Consider the following 10,828-nt stretch of genomic DNA (forward strand, 5'->3'; position numbering starts at 1 on the left):
GTCAGTGCTCGACTTCAGTCTGTAATGTTAAGAACCACAAATCAAGCCAGAAATCTTGGTGTAGTCATGGACTCAGACCTGAATTTGAGGAGCCACATCAAGACAATTACAAAGTCAGCCTACTATCACCTGAAGAATATATCAAGGATTAAAGGACTTATGTCTCAGCAGGACCTGGAAAAGCTTATCCATGCATTTATCTTCAGTCGACTTGACTACTGTAACAGTGTCCTTACAGGGCTCCCTAAGAAATCCATCAGACAGCTGCAGCTGATTCAGAACGCTGCTGCTTGAGTCCTCACTAAGACCAAAAAGGTGGATCACATCACTCCAGTTCTGAGGTCTTTACATTGGCTTGTTTCAGGTGCTGTATGTCAAAGAATTGATTTCAAAATCCTGCTGTTAGTTTATAAAGCACTGAATGGTTTAGGGCCAAAACACATTTCTGAGCTTCGTTACGAACCATCCAGACCTCTCAGGTCATCTGGGGCAGGTCTGCTTTCCGTCCCCAGAGTCAAAACTAAACAAGGAGAAGCAGCATTCAGTTATTATGCTCCGTATATTTGGAATAAACTCCCAGATAACTGCAGGTCTGCTAAAACTGTCAGTTCTTTTAAATTAAGACTGAAGACTTTTCTTTTTACCATTGCTTTTAATTAAATATTTAAGATTTTTCTTTTTACCACTGCCTTTAAGTAGAAGATTGATAACTTACACTGCGCTGTAACTTTGTCCTGTTTTCTTTTTCTTTGTTTTTAGCTTTTTACCATTGCTTTTAATTAAATATTTACACGGTGAGAAATGAGTAGGTAATTGAGTGAAAAGATAATGAGAGTGAGATTGAACATAGTGAAGGAAGTGGTCTTAAATCTCGCGCCTGAGTGATTTGCAGGAACCTCTGTCCACCTGTAAAACGTGCAAGTGGGTCCAGAGTATAACTGGATCAAAGTGGCCTGCGGACAGACATGTCCTGGTTTCTCTGTAGTGTCCGAGGGTTTTTGGAGTTTCAGTGGACCCAAAGATTGCTATGGACCCGAGTAAAGACTAGCTAGAGAGAGTAGATAAAGTGTACTTCTCTGTTTATTCTCTTTTCAAAATAATTGTAACTCAATCATTTGCTCAACCCCTCAGCCTGTTTTTATTTTCCATTTAACTCTTTTAACCCTGATTGTACACTGCACTGTAACTTTTATTATATTTTAATGTGTATTTTTTCAATTTCCCTATGCTGCTTTTAAACTTTGTTTTTATTTTTATATATTCCCCTGTTGCTGTCCATGTTTAATGTAAAGCACTTTGAATTACCTTGTTGTTGAAATGTGCTATACAAATAAACTTGCCTTGCCTCTCATCAACCTTGTTTTTCAGCAGCAGCTGTTTTTAAATATAAATATAAATATAAATATAGTAGTATAATATAGTAATAGTGGCTAATTTAGCAGCCAAGCAAGATATTTTTCTCAGGAGCTGGTGGAGACCAAAACAACAGTTAAAAAGAGAGTGAATGGGCTTCATCAGATGGACACAACTCACATTAATGCTAATAGTAGTTTCCCAAGTGGACAAAAAATCAATTCATGAAGTCAGGAGTGGATAAATAATAATAATAATAATAAACAGCTGATACACAGTGTGTTACTGAAAAAAGTCCTCTGTCCTGGCTTCAGTTCACTGGATAATACTGAAATGCAGAACTAAATTCCCAAATATAACTTTAAAATGCAGCTCTCTACAGTCAGACCTGTTGATCTCCTAACCCTTTACTTCAGCTTAAAATCGGAAGCAGAGCAAGCTAAAGCTCATGTTAATCAATTCAATGTTTTGTAAACATAGTATATATATATATATATAGTATTTAATATTATTTGCTTTTCCAACTGTTAACGACTTGTTTTGACCACTGCCTATATGCCATTTAGAAGATAGCAACAGTTTTTATAAAAACAATTTGTGAAATTGTGAAATTTTTGATTGCCTGTAGTAGCAAACAGTAATGACTGCTTCAGCAGACTTTCCACCGAAGAGAAAACAAAGACTTAAGATTGAACTCTTTCAAATGTGTCATGCAATCTTTTTTTTATGCAGATGTTGCAAGTAGATGTGAGTTTGTGTTACTGAGAGTCTTCAAAGAGAATATTACTAATCAAACACCACAGGTTGCTGTAAGGACAATCTACATGTATTTAATTCAAATGTAATTCCATGTATCAACAGTGTAACATCATAGGTGCAGTTCTGGACTCAAACATCACCTCAGGAGAAAATTTCAGTTTGATGTTGAACTGATGTTCATCATTTATCTTCACACAAAATGATATTGAGTCAGATCATCTGAATGTTGACAACAATGTCTACAGCTGCCTGGAAAATAATTTGGAGACAAAGTTCCAGCATAAATAAATCCTAAAACTCTTAGAGGCAAATTCTAAACTACTGGTTGAAATATTGGATGACCACTTAATATTAACACAATTAATGTAATGTAATGTAATGTTAACATCAGTAGTAAAAGCACTTAGCACTGCACTTTGGCTTGGCTTAATCTGTGTTTCAGTATTTTAAAGTCAGAGAGGAAAACACGTCTGTGAAGGAGCTCACAGCTCTCGTGGCCAAACTCATGGAGGACCTCTCCCCCCAAAATGCTCCTATTTCTGTAAGTTTGACGCTGTTGCTGCAACAGGCAGGTGTTACACCACCTCCCTGTTGATGATTTACACTGAGGATTTCAACACATTTTTATTCTGCACTAAAGCCCAGAGAGGAAGAGAAGGAGGCTCAACCTGGAGGCCGGCAAAGGGAGCCCAATTTTTATGATGACTCTCCACAAGCAGAGGGAGAGGAAGGACTGAGACTGGGAAAACAAAATGGGGTGCACACAAACACAGGTAGGTTCTCTAATGGTCACACACACACCTGGGATCAATTTGTTTGAAATCAGTTCCCCAGAAAATTGCACTTGCAATTGCATATTTGGAGTTGGGAGCGTAATTTACTGTTAAAATGCAAGACATTCAAACCAGCTTTATTGTACATAGACGCTCAGAGCACCTCGCTGTCCAAGTCGAGAAGAGGACACAGAGAGAATAGAGAAAAGAGGAGCGGAGGTGTAGACAGGGTGCTGGCAGATAGAGACAGGTTCTCTTATGACAACACGTGAATCAATTGCTGTTTGGTTTTGATTATTAAGTAGTTGTTCCTTACTCACAAACTTAACTTTTAATGTTTCCGCTTTACTAATATGTAAAAACATACTGGTGTTAACTGCCATCGCAGCCGGCCGTCAGGTTCAGCCTCAGCATGGAGGCAAAGGAAGAAGCCCGTTTAAAAGGAACAGCAGAGCCAGGAGCTCCTTAAAGGACACTGACGCCCACAGTCAGAACGGAAGATCATTTTTATCCTTCCAGGAATTGAGATGCTGTGATTTGAGGCTGCACTACCAGATCAAAAGACCATTAATGTGTAATGTGTGACCTCAATGTTTTGGTTCTGCAAACTCCCCACTCTTCAATCTTTTTTCCAGCAGCTGTTTTCAGCTCTAAAAACCCACTGTAAACTGGAACATTCAGCAGCCAAAGAAATATTTTTCTCAGGAGTTGGCGGCGACCAAAACATCCAAATGAATGCTGATGTTGCTCTGCTTGTTCAGCGGGGTGGTGATGGAGCAGTGGATACATGCCTTTGGTGTGGTAGACCCAGGTTCAATCCCCCCCACAATGACATTAACCAATGTGTCCTTGAGCAAGACCTCTGACATATGTAGCAATTGTCAGTCGCTTTGGATAAGAGCGTCGGCTAAAAGATTAAATGTAATGTAAAACCTCAATTCGTCATCTTACTAGACCCTGTTCTGAATGATGCTCCAGGACCGGATGCTCCTTTCTCGTTGAGACAGTGCAGAGGGACTTGCGTGTTGTTAACATGTCCTCACACACACTCCACACAGATCGATGCCCGCTTTGTCCCGTTGCTCGGAGGGCTCTTCCTTGCCATTGATTGACGGAGGGAGAAGCGCTGCCAGGCCTGTGCCGGAGCAAGAAATAATTATTGAGCTGATGTGAGAGGACTGTGGCTCATCCTGGCTTAGTGGACATCTATACAGTAGCGGAGAGATGCTGCAGATAAACTGAATGTCCTGCTCGCGCTGAGCCGTGCTGCTGACAGGAATTCTGGTCCTCTGGGGGGGCATTGCTCTCTTTTTTCTTACATTCAATTTTGTTTTTCAGAGGACTTACATAGCTCAGGAACTGGTGCCAGCTCCAACTGAATCAGATAAAATTTTGATAAAAACATATTAGATCTGGTTCCTTTAGTGAAACTACTGAATTGGCCAGCTTATGGTCACGCTTCACCAGCACTGTGTGACTACAGATACAGGTAGAAATCATGAATCACTTCAAATCCTTTCGCTCATTTCAGTTCAGAGATTTGTAGTTACAGACTGGAGTACCCAAAATGCCCTTATTTTGGGGATTGACATGGGGATTCACTGTCCTATCTGTTTAAAGATTTGTTGATGAAGTTTTGTCCGTACACCTCTGAACACTCAACACCTCTACAGAGACATGAGCAATAGACCCAGCGAGGCATCACCTCTTTTTGTAGAACTGTGTCTAATTCAGAGTTTTTAACATTCAGAATTTGTGCAATCCAGTGAATCCTTCAAAAATGATTCTGATATTTCTACGTGCTTATAATGGGGAAGATGTAATATAGATATAAGGGTATCACCTTATACAGTCAGACGCTCTGCCTTCCAGTCTGATTCACACTGGTTATTCTGGTCACATCTGTATTATCATTAACACATTAGTAACACCAGTTGTAGTGTTTGTGTTCTGTGATTTGTCCACTGCTTCTCTGCTCACGGGCGTGAACATTGTTTGTGTGAAAGTTGTGTCTTCTTATTTCAGTGCTTGTTTTCAGTTCAGTTCAGTTCACTGTCTTCTTTTATAATTTATGTCTCTGTAAGGGCAATTGTCTGCCGGAGCTCGCCAGCCAGATCGACAGATACACACACACAGAGTGGCTAGGAGAATAAAGAAAAACACTGTTAGATAGTCATAAAGCTAAAAACAATCAAGGAGCACAGCAAATGCGAGGCAGCTATCAGAATTCATCTGCCAAGATCTGCTCGGGTAGCAGAACAGTTTTTGTTGTTTGTGGATTTGTGTGTCAATTTTGTTTATCTGTGTTGGGTTTAGTTGCGATTTGTTTTATTTTGATGCGTTGTTTCTGTTTTCATCTATACGTGTCTATAAGCGTTTGTGGGTTTGTTTTGTGCAGGGCAAAGTGTGGAGTTGTGGAGGTTGGTTTACAGACAAAAATTATTTTTTGTTTGATTGGTTGATTGATTGTTTTTGTTTTAAATGTGTTTTTGTTGTGTCCGTCTGAGTGTTCGTTTGTTAGTTTAGCATAAAAACAAGGGCGTCACAATGTGTCGAAAAGTGGTGGGGACATGTCCCCAGCATCCCCAGTGTAAATGGCACCTATACATAAACACATTTAAAGATATTGAATATGTTTTTGATGAATATGATCAGCTGTCAGATTCGCCAACCTTTAAACTCCCATGTCAAAACTCTTTAATGTGTCATTCCTGCACCTGCCCTTAACTCCCTGCAGCTTCTGTTCATTCGTGATCACACAGGCTTTATCACATCAGATATGATGGAGGAAAATCATGAGAAAGTTGTGGGTTTGATGGATGACTTTGTGCTATGGTTTCATCAAGCTCTGGCCGGTGTAATTTGATCCCCTGGAGTTTCTGGGGGGGGACAGCAATCAGAAGAGAAGGCTCGATCCAGCCGTCCACAGCACAGAGAACAGTCCTCAAATGCATTATTGCAAAAACGAAAAGAATTTTTCACTAAAACATGAAAAGACTGACTGTGGCAGGTCATCAAAACACCTAGCATTCATCATTCAGTCTCAACTTCAAACACCACACAAGTGCTTCCATCTCGTTCATTGCTGAGCATCGTTTGGATTTCCCCAAGCTCCTCGCAGACCTTCCAGTAGAGCGCCGATGCTGTAGTTAAATGGCACCGTTCAAAGCGTTTTTGCTGAGAACAACACCTCTCATTTCAGATGGATGGAGGTCCGTGTTCGCCCTGTGGTGTATGATTTCTTATCTCTGTCAGCAGGCAGTGGTGTAAGCTCACCAGGCTTCAGAGGACTATCTATCTGCGTTTGCAGCACAGCTCAGGGGAACTATTGGAGAGGTCAAACTGAGGGCAGCGCTGGAAACAATGACACGGAGAAGATAATGACACAATACAATACAGTTGCCTGAAAATGGCTGTCTTATCATCAAGGATATCATATGTCGGGGAATGTTGTGACAGCGATTTGAAAAACAAGTACTCCCCCTAGTGAGGAAACACATGATGAAGGGGACAGGGGGCCAAATCAAGGACTGTGGCTTTTGTCCCCCATCAGTTAACTTCACTTTAGGAACTGATCCAGCCTATACATGGCCAGTATAGACAGGAGCAACAATTATACAGTGGCAATCAAAGCAACTTTCACTGAACATACCTTAAAACTTGACAAAAATGTGAATCTATCCTTTAAGTAGAATTTTCAATGCAGAAATTTTACTTTTGTAGTTTTCTTGTACTTAAATAAAGGATCTGAATGTTTCTGGTATTTCACTGGTTAAAAAAAAATGTAACCTGCAGAGTAACTACATACTATAGCTGTGAAATATATGAGGTGTCGTAGACAGTAGTTGTACCTCAACTGACTTATGTACATCTATTAATTGCAATAATATATTTGTTGTCCTATGTATTCCTCCTCTACAGTTCCCATTTCATGGTCTTTCTGAGATTTCTCCCATTTTCCTTATGCTGAGTTTATTAAAGGCAAAACTCTTAAATGATCTCGTCTCCATCACTCCTCAACTTACTTTATCTACATGTGTCTGTCGTTTAGTTCAAAGTTTGAGTCTTACACTGTTCATTTGCCGTAAATTAGATTTTTCATTTTTTCATTCTTTCTAGCGGTCTCCCACTTCCATACTACATACAGTGACAAAATCATGTATACTCAAAACAGTCAGTGTGCACAATAAGTGTAATAAGTTTTGAGCGTGCTGTCATTGTCCCACAGTGCAATGCACAAATGGAATGTCTACTTACCGCTGCACAAAATTAAATAAATTACTAATACTGGTGGGACAACTCCAGAATGATCTTGGAAAACAAAACAAAACAAAGTATTAGATATTGAGGAAGACATTTTGCTGTTTAGTAATACCATGTACAATTAGTATGTAATGTGGATAGTATTGAGACACAGCTTCTGAGTTTCACTGCATGATTCTGAAGATTGAGCTTCTGCTCTTAATGTGGTTCTCTACAGAGGTAAAGGTAGGACAGATGAGCCTGTTGATACTTGTTGCTATAAATATGATGTTTGAGGAGGTTGGCTGTTGCTAGGCAATTCACTGGTCTTCTCCATGCTTTGATTGCATTCGGTTTTATTTATGTGCCTCTAAATTCTTCCACTGCGTAATTGCACAAGAGGTTGGTTTACAGAACATGAATCTGGCAGCAAACTTCAGTTTTTCCTATCATCTTCACAGTTTTATCAACTGCTTATCTCCTACTTTTATCAGATACCGTGTGTGTTGATTAAATTTAGTGTACTGTGATAGGCGACGTCTCCTCACCTGAGGCTTTTTCCAACGTACAATGATGACAACAGGAAAATAAAATGGGGAGGAAATAAAGTTCAAACAGCTTAAGGCAATGCATTATTTTTAAAATATAATACTATCATGACAAAGTGTGCTACTTGACAGTTATTAGGTGTAGTTAAAGTACAAACACTACATTTAGCGTTTATTGAATTGGACTATTACATTTTATACTTACTGGAGATGAACATGGACACACTATCTGTCCTGGATGTCAAATATGAGCTTGGGATCATGAGTTTATGTTTAATTGTTAAATGAAGAAAAGAATTTTAGCATCAAATCATTTTCAAAAATGACCTATGAAAAGGCTCCACTACAAAGAGCATTAAGAAACATTGAACAACCCCACATTCTCCAGTATTTCTTTGACAGATCTGCAGTTCCTACATATAACCACTTGATGGCATCAGCACACTGTTGTTTTCTTTTTACAGAACTTGGCACAGCACCAAAACTTTGTCTACCAAATCAGATAAAACCATAAAATCGTCATGCATAAGAAATATTGATTCAATAGTGAAATATTGATAGAATAGTGATTCATTCTTGTTTAGTATGAGTACATGAGTACTATAAGGAAAGACAATACTATAAAAGGCTAAAATCAAAGCCACATTTATCAGTTTTGATGGAGAACATCCAGGATGCAGTGAAATGTTTGGATTTGGCAGCTGGCAAAGGCTTCATGGTGACACAGTGAGGGACTGAGGTTACTGTGTGTTTAAACTGTCTTACCAGCTGTTGGGATTACACACTCGGAGAACAGAGCAGTGGGAGTTCAGAGAAATCTCAGCCTGTTTCTAGCAGTACAGACCCTCTGCTCTTCTTCACTGAATCTGTGGCCTGAAGTGAACCTGGCCACTCTCACTGGGTGTTAGTCAACTGCTACAAATTACACTGTATAATAACATACTGACTTTTGTTTGAGGGTGTTTAAGGCTTGTGCTTTCAACCTATCAGAGGTCTAGAACATAGTTTTGAGATAGGCCAAGTTTCCAAATTTCCCAATTCAACTGCTCAACTGAACTGAACACTTATAACAAGACATCATGTAACCTTACGTTTATTAAATGACTCTTTTCTCTGAAAAAGCAATCTAAAACTAAAAATAGGCATCCAATTTGATCATCATAATAAGTCATAATGCTCAATACAACAAGTGCCTCTCAAAACAACACATTTGAGTGTTTTCCGTACCAGTCCAGCAACAGGCACCGTACCTTAACTCTTTTATATAAGTCACATGACGTAAGTGGTTAACGTTGTGAAGCAGTTTGGTTAGGTTTAGGAAAGCCTTCTGGTTTGGGTTAAAGTAAGTACTTTAGGTAAGTCATCGCAATAACATGCTTTAACAAACGACCCATTTTGTCGTTTTTCAGGTGAGGACAGGCTGCCTCAATAATGGCCCATCACGACATCAGGATTTAAAATGCTGGACATTTGTTGTGATGGAGGTATTTTTGCATTGTTGGATTTTAGTATTCCATTTGTGGAAGACATCTGATGCCTCATGACTCCTGACAAAGCCTCTTCCTCTTCATTGATCTGTTCTGTAATGTGGGCCTATAGGATGTCTTCTGCCTCCAACTGTTAAAATGATGAGGTACACAAAGGGAGTGATATTTTATGTATAGTGCTTTTTTACACCTTTTTATTCTGATGAGAAATGGTTCCCTTAAATTGATAAAACCACATTTACATGTGTCAGTATTTGTTGTGGGTTCGGCCAGGTGGAAGACTGCCCAGGTAACAACAAAAAGTTGATGTCATCAGAGGGTTGAAATATATAGCCAAAATTAAAGTCGAACCAATGTGAAAGTGCAACGTCGATTGTGTTTCATTGTGCTCTCTTTCCCTTGAAAAACTGTTCTATTTTTATATCCTGACATGTTTTGTGAATAACTGCCGACTGTGAGAATTTCACCAATGATTATGTTGACATCAGGGCTAAGCACAGCAACTCAGTATTGAAGAATTCCTGCACACAACATCTGATCAATTACAATAAAGTAATTATTATATATTAATACAAATATTAATTAGAATACACATGCCACTATGTACGAATTAATTAAAAATATCATCTCATGGAAAGTCCAACAGTCTGTCCTCCTGGGTGGCTGGAATACTTTGTGTGACTTGTAGTGTATAGCATTAGCTCTGCCATGTTGCCCCGACACTAAAGCCAGAAAAGCATGCACTTGTAGCCATGGAACACATCATGCAAACTAAATGCCACTTTTTACAACTGTGAAAGTTGCATATGAACGCATAAAAATGGTCTGATGTTCTTCATTAGTAAATAACTTACAGATACATTTGTAAAGACGCCTTTGTTGTTGCTGTGTACTGTTTGTGCTGCTCAAGTCGACTGAGTTCTGTTCGAAAGATGATGACAGATATGAACAGTAACTGTTAGACTGAAATTTAAACTTGGGCAGGACAATAATTCTATCTAACTTTGTAGCTTATTACATAACTCAGATTGCACAAGTATTCTATAACCCTGTTAGGGTATACATTTATACTCATTAACATTTATTTATCAGTTTTTATTTATATAGCGCCAAATCACAACAACAGTTATCTTACAGCGCTTTTCATAAAAGAGCAGGTCTAGACCGTACTCTGTGATGATATTTACAGAACAACAGTTCCCACCAAGAGCAAGCACTAGGCGACAGAGGCAAGGAAAAACTTCCTTTTAAGAGGCAGAAACCTCGAGCAGAACCATGGCTCAGGGTGGGCGGCCATCTGCCTCGACCAGTGGGGGTGAAGGAGGGAGAGAGAGAGAGAGAGAGAGAGAGAGAAAAAGAGAGGGATGTAAGGAGAGAGAGAGGGGAGGGAGGCAGCCTACACAATATACACACAGAGGTACAGGCAGTGAAGGTAATGTTGCTATAGACTAAATGAAAAATGGTACAGATATTTATAATAGTGTTAATGGTAACCATCGTAATGTTAATGATTATAATAACAATAATAACAATAAGACTAGCAACAATAGTCGTTGCAGCAGAGGGTGTCGAGCAGGAACACGGGGGCAGCAGGTGACCCGCAACCACAGATCCAGACTCCACAGCTCCAGAGCCAGAAAACCTGCAGGAAGTGATAGGAGAGAGG

At 39.4% G+C, this 10,828-nt stretch overlaps 1 protein-coding gene across 1 annotated transcript in view; it reads right to left on the reverse strand.

Moving 5' to 3' along the window:
• The window catches only part of lrpap1 (low density lipoprotein receptor-related protein associated protein 1), a 26,414-nt gene that overhangs the window by 8,256 nt on the left and 7,330 nt on the right, over positions 1-10,828 (reverse strand). The window lies entirely within an intron of this gene.

The sequence above is a fragment of the Micropterus dolomieu genome, linkage group LG04 (genome assembly GCF_021292245.1).
Source record: "Micropterus dolomieu isolate WLL.071019.BEF.003 ecotype Adirondacks linkage group LG04, ASM2129224v1, whole genome shotgun sequence".
Lineage (NCBI taxonomy): Eukaryota > Metazoa > Chordata > Actinopteri > Centrarchiformes > Centrarchidae > Micropterus > Micropterus dolomieu.